Consider the following 6,234-nt stretch of genomic DNA (forward strand, 5'->3'; position numbering starts at 1 on the left):
ACTTAGCGAATGTAAGACAAATATAAGGCATACATATAAAAAATTATACATTTTGGTTAAACAACATTTTAAGAAATAAGTCTTTATTTTTCATTATATTATGAGACAAAAATTCCTAGGAATATACCAGGATATCTAATCTCATTATTATTCTTAATAAACTTTATCACCTTGACCAAGTTGCATTAACTTCGCTAGGCCTAATTTTCAGTTTTAATTTCGGGCTTAACATTTTTAATTCCAATAATTTTGCACTCTAATCTTTTTTACTTTTTCTTTTATAAATCTTTTCCTTTCTCAGGTTGTTCAATGCACTTTTTGTGTAAGTTCGATTAGCCAATATTCTGGATTAGTGAGATACATTTTATAATCAAATCTCAAATGACCGTATAATCTAAGAATTGTAAGATACTTTAAAATGGATATTTTTGTTAACACTTCTCTGCTTTGCTCCTAAAATATTAAATATGCCTACTACTCTTAGTCTATCCAGGTATGAACTGCGTCCTACTAGATCTCGTATTTATATGGAGTTTGCAAATGACTTACATAACTGAGCTGGTAGTCAGATATACTTCCAGGTAAAGACATACTCCATTTTAGCTCACTTCTTTAAAAAAAACAACTTTGTCTTGATTTTATTTTTATTTTAAAATCAGCAGACAAACTAAAATATTGGTTCAAGCCAGTACTCAACAAGTCTATATAGATTTTAATTAATTTAATGAATTAATTGATTATTTTTAAGTGGTAAGAAGACAATGGAGGTAAGAAAATGGAATCAAACTGCTTGCCACTTTATTTTGAAAACAACTTATTTTCCTGGTAGTTTAGCTCTTAGTATTTACTAGAGAATGTCTTTGTTCATTTGCCTTTATAATGTCTTTTTGTTGGCTTGTCGGCATCTCATTACATTATTTAGTTTTATATTGCATTTCTAGTATAATAATTACTCCCTAATGTAAAATGACCAACACTTAGAAACAAACATAAAATTGAAAGTAACAAAATTGTTATTAGAGGGAAATCACCCATAATAAGAAAAATAGTAGACTAAATTGTTTTTAGTTTATTTATGAATATATGCTCATTATAAAAATTATTTAACTTAAAAAAAAAACCCTTAAATTTACATCTGTCAAGTTCTATGACATGGGGGTTTATCTACTTTTCTGGATTACAGCTGATCTCTTAAAGGAAAAGCTAGTTATCTCCAGGGATTTCAACTACTTTATTTTAATTAGATCTTTTTTTAAATGGACTTTTGCCTTGGAATTAGCAATATGAATAGTTTTAAAATGTAAGATACAAATTCTGTCATCTCTCAAATACTCACAGGAATAGAGGAAAGAAGCTGTGTAGATATTCCAGTAAAAAAGAATATTCAAAAATAATTACATTTGACTTTGGGATAGACTGTGTTATATTGTTCCCAGGCAGAAAGCCCTTCTTAATTATGTTTTTTTGAGCTTCGTGTAAAATTTGTTTGCATTTATTGAATGTATACTAAGGGAGGTAGGAACTTATTCTATGTCTGGTGAAATATATAAGAAGTGTATATTATGACTAGAATTCCACGTATACGTTCCTCCAGACAGGTAACCGTTAATGAAAGGAATAATAAAAAAGTAGCCATATTTAATCAAGAAGTCATTGTTTTTGGTCTTAAAATGTTATTTCCTTTATAGGGCTATAAATAATAAAATGCTGAATTCTTTCAAGAACACTTTTATTCATTAAGTTAAATGATTTTGGTTTCTCATAAAATAATTGTAAACTGCATTTAAAAAAAATGATGTATCTTAGCGCTTAATGAATTTCTTCATTATTTGTTGTCTGTCACATTCTATGGCAAAACTTACTAAAATCTGTGATACCATGAAAAAGCAAATCTGAACAAAAGCAATCTTGTTTTATTATGTTCAAAAGAACACTTTTAATACAACTTTTTTTTAGGAATCAGTTACAACAAATGCAATTTTCTTCAGGGCTATTGTTCAAAATGATGAAGCACATATACACACATCTGGCCACCTGAAAAAAGAATCCAGGAAAATTTGAAGATACTCCCACAGAAACAACATTTGATGAATAGAGCCTTTTATCATCTTCTCTATACTCCTACCAAAATGAAAGGGCAAAACATCTCTGAAAATTTGTAGAGGAGTCACATATTCATTGCAAACCACCACCAGAGATGCTTAACAGAACACTATATCCTACCAACTTGTGATTGCAAACAAGTCAAAGGCTTATATTATGAACAATATCACCAGAAAACAGTAAACCTCATGATATAAATGTCAGCTTGACATGATGTATTAGTGTGCCACCCCCAAATATTATTCTTTAGATGTTGTGGCAGAGAATGTTCACTTCAGCCAAATATATAGGGACATACGACCTTTTGAATTTAACATACCACAGGGGACACTACCCAGTAACTAAGAAAAAAATTAACAAATTCTAGATTAGAAGCTCCAGTACTAAAAAGGCATTAAATAAATGAAATTGCCCAGGGTTTTGGTGAGTTACAAGCTTTGGAGTCTCTGTATGAAAACTGTAACATAACTCATTATAGCTTCAGGCACTAATAAGTTATGAGGCACTCGCATGTATGAGATAAACCCCATAACTTACTGAAGTCTATATCATTCCTTCATTATATCTAGGGACATGTGAAATAGCTGAAATTCAGCTCGAAACCCCAAAGTTCAGTAATAAAAGTGAATAGATCAGCACATCTATTGATTTTGCTGTCTCTTTTGTGCTTTTAGTTATCCTACTCCCTTTCACATCTGAGAGATTCCAGCATTTTTCTTCTGAGCTCCTTCCATGTTGGCATTTTAGGTACGCTGGCAAACATCAAAATAAACTAGGCCTCCGCTTTGCTCTGCTCTCAAGAGTAATTATATTAGTCAGTCAAAAGTCTTAGGCACTTTCTTCTTCTAATAAATAAATTGTATTACATTATTTCAAAGGCAGAGCTGTGGAGACAAATTCAAAATCCATACTCACATCATAATGTATGATGAAAAACAAAGAGAAGTATGAGAAAATAATGTGGTGTATTTTAATATTGGTATGAAAGGCTGTGTTTATTTGATTAATGGGGAACTTAAGAAATGGAATAATAGAAATCAATCGTTTAAGAATTCATCCTATATTGCTCACTTCTGAAGTAGGTACATCTTCACGTATCTAGCCCTTAAAAATAATCAAAATGTTCACAGAATGACTTTAAACTTTTTATTTTTAAAGCTTAATGTGAATTTGCATGAACTGGGAAAAGTAGCATAGGTAATATTACTGTTAAATTAATCTAACAAAAATACCATAGTCTAAGAAAGTTAAAGATAGCATAGGTGATATTCAAATTTTTAAATAATAAAAAGATCACAAGAATGTGATTCAAGAAGAGATAATGCAAATAATAGAACCTTAGAGATTTCATCATTTAGTGTTATCTCCAAAGAAAAGCTGAATGGAAATATTTGCCATTCTCAACAAAGTTTTGCACAGTACTCGGCAATATAAGTAAATAGATGCAAAAGGATATTTAGTGGAATACAAAAGTCTAGGCACAAATGTTTTCACCAGCTAACTGGGATGAAAGAGTGGTTTAAGCAGTGACTACTTGGAGTCAGAAGGATAGGAGGGCTTAAAGATTGTGAACCCAAGTCATTAACCAGGGAGTCCAACATATTGTGGTTAAAAATAAGCCAAGGATTTAGGGACCAGAATAGTGAAGAAGATTTCAACTGACACCTGTATGAAATACACATTTATGGAAGCACAGTCATGACGAAAGGCTAAAGTTGAAGATATTTATCTATCTATTTTATGTCTCTGTCTCTATCTCTGTCTCTTTCTCTCTATATATATTTGTGGATATATTTATATATAAATATACTGTGTATACATTTATATATAAATATACTGTGTATACATTTATATATAAATATACTGTGTATATATTTATATATAAAAATATACTGTGTATATATTTATATATAAATATACTGTGTATATATTTATATATAAATATACTGTGTATATATTTATATATAAATATACTGTGTATATATTTATATATAAATATACTGTGTATATATTTATATATTATACAGTGTATATGTATGTGTATACAAATATATAATATATACGTATATGCATATATGTGTAAATTATATGTGCATACATATATATTATATACAGTGATTTACTGCATATTTAACATATATTCTGTGATTTTTTTCATAAACATTGGTGTATTTGATACAATCTTGTAGGGTATAACATTTTCAAGATAAGACCTCAAATCTGACTAAGCTTATACTCTTAGCCCCTGCTGTACTCACTCCAAAATTTTGGTCTACAAACTGTTAAGTGCTTAAATGCTTTGCATATGTCATCTTGTTTACCCCTCACAATAATATCTTGAGATATGTAATATTTCCACCATTTTACATATGAAAATAACTTGCTAGAGGTCACATATTTTAAATTACCAAGTTTGGAGCTTACATCTTCACATGCATTTTTTTTTCTGCTTTTATTTGTAACATTTTAAAATTTACTTTACAGTGGCATTTCTTCTTACTTATAATTTCCATTTGGGGAGATTTTAAAGCTGTGTTATTTGACAACTGGCAAAATTCTCTGTCAATATATGAATCACTTTCTCAAAGGATAATTAAAAAATAATAATATATTGATTGGGAAAAATAAAATTAAACTAGTGATAAAACAGAAGCAGAGAAGTTAATATGTTGCTTCTTGTTTTTTGTATTGTCCATAGAATTTTGGAAAACATAAGTTGTGAGTATCAAACCTGAATCTTAGAAGAAAATAATTAGAAAATGTTAGAGAAATGATATAAAAGAGAAAACTTATATACAGCAATTTACCCATTGTTCTGTACTATTTAAGAAAAAGGTATTTTGTTAAAGTACTGATGGTGGTCCTTCTTTATACCAATCAACTGGAGGGGACAAATCTTTCCAGTGTTCAGAACAATGTAGAAAAATAAAATAACTGAAAACATGACTCTTCAGGAAACATTCCGTATGTCAGTTACACAGTGTAGTTCTGAGATTGTCTCACACTTGTTTTGCTGCCACAAATACATTATGTTTAATCTTTGTTTTCTTTTTTGTTTTAACTCAGATATTGTGACCATCCAGTTATTTTCTTTTCACTTAAATTAGAAGCATAGATGCAGGGGCTTCCATGACAGTTAAATGGATGAGTTACAATATCAGTAAGAAAAATATCTGGACATTATGATAAATGATTTTATAATTCCTCGGTTAAAGGAAGTAATTTACTCTCTGAACAATATCTTTATTACCTTAGGGTGTTTAAATTTAGGTGGGAACTAAGGTAAATTTCCTTACTTTCCTTGGAAAAGTAAGCCCACTGGTAGTTGTAAATTTCTGTATAAACGTTAAACAGTAAGAGTCTCCTAAATGGCTAGCAATCGTTGGAACTTTATAATTCAATGATTTTGGCATTAAAAAAAATCTACACCCCTTGGAAATGTGTTTTATGCTTGTTATAGCTGCATAAAATACAGATTGAAACTGAACACTTGAACTTTGACAACAGGGGAGAACATATCCATTTCTATTTTTTCAAGGAAAATAATATGCGTTACTGACTCATGCATGGAATATAATATATAATAGGTTGAATCAGGGCTTTTACAAAGATGCTATCCTTTGTTCCATATAGGGACTCAAGGAATAAACATAAAGGAAATATTCTTTATTTATCCAGCTCATTCTTTTTCTCCTAAAGCTACTTTTATGTATCAGGAGATCCTTGCAATATATTTGCTATTGTTTTAAACAGTTCATCACCTTCAGAATGATGATGACTACCACATCTTTAGGCACGTTAGTGCTCATAGGATATCTTGGGTCATATGCTCATAGAAAGGCAAACAAATCTGAAAGCCTTCCACTTACAGGGAACCTTCCTCTGACCAGAGCATCGGATGGAATTCTGTTTTGAAAATCCGGAATTCTTTAACTTCCTTGCATATCGGTTAAAACTTACAAGAATCAAAATCAGTAGTACTCTTCCACACCGATATGCTGGAAAGAACATAATCTCTAACACCTAAACAAGAAGGAGATTCACCTCTGTCAGGCCTCTGAGCCCAAGCCAAGACATCGCATCCCCTGTGACTTGCACGTATACGCCCAGATGGCCTGAAGTAACTGAAGA

Source organism: Macaca thibetana, chromosome 17 (assembly GCF_024542745.1).
Source record: "Macaca thibetana thibetana isolate TM-01 chromosome 17, ASM2454274v1, whole genome shotgun sequence".
NCBI classification, from domain to species: Eukaryota; Metazoa; Chordata; class Mammalia; order Primates; family Cercopithecidae; genus Macaca; species Macaca thibetana.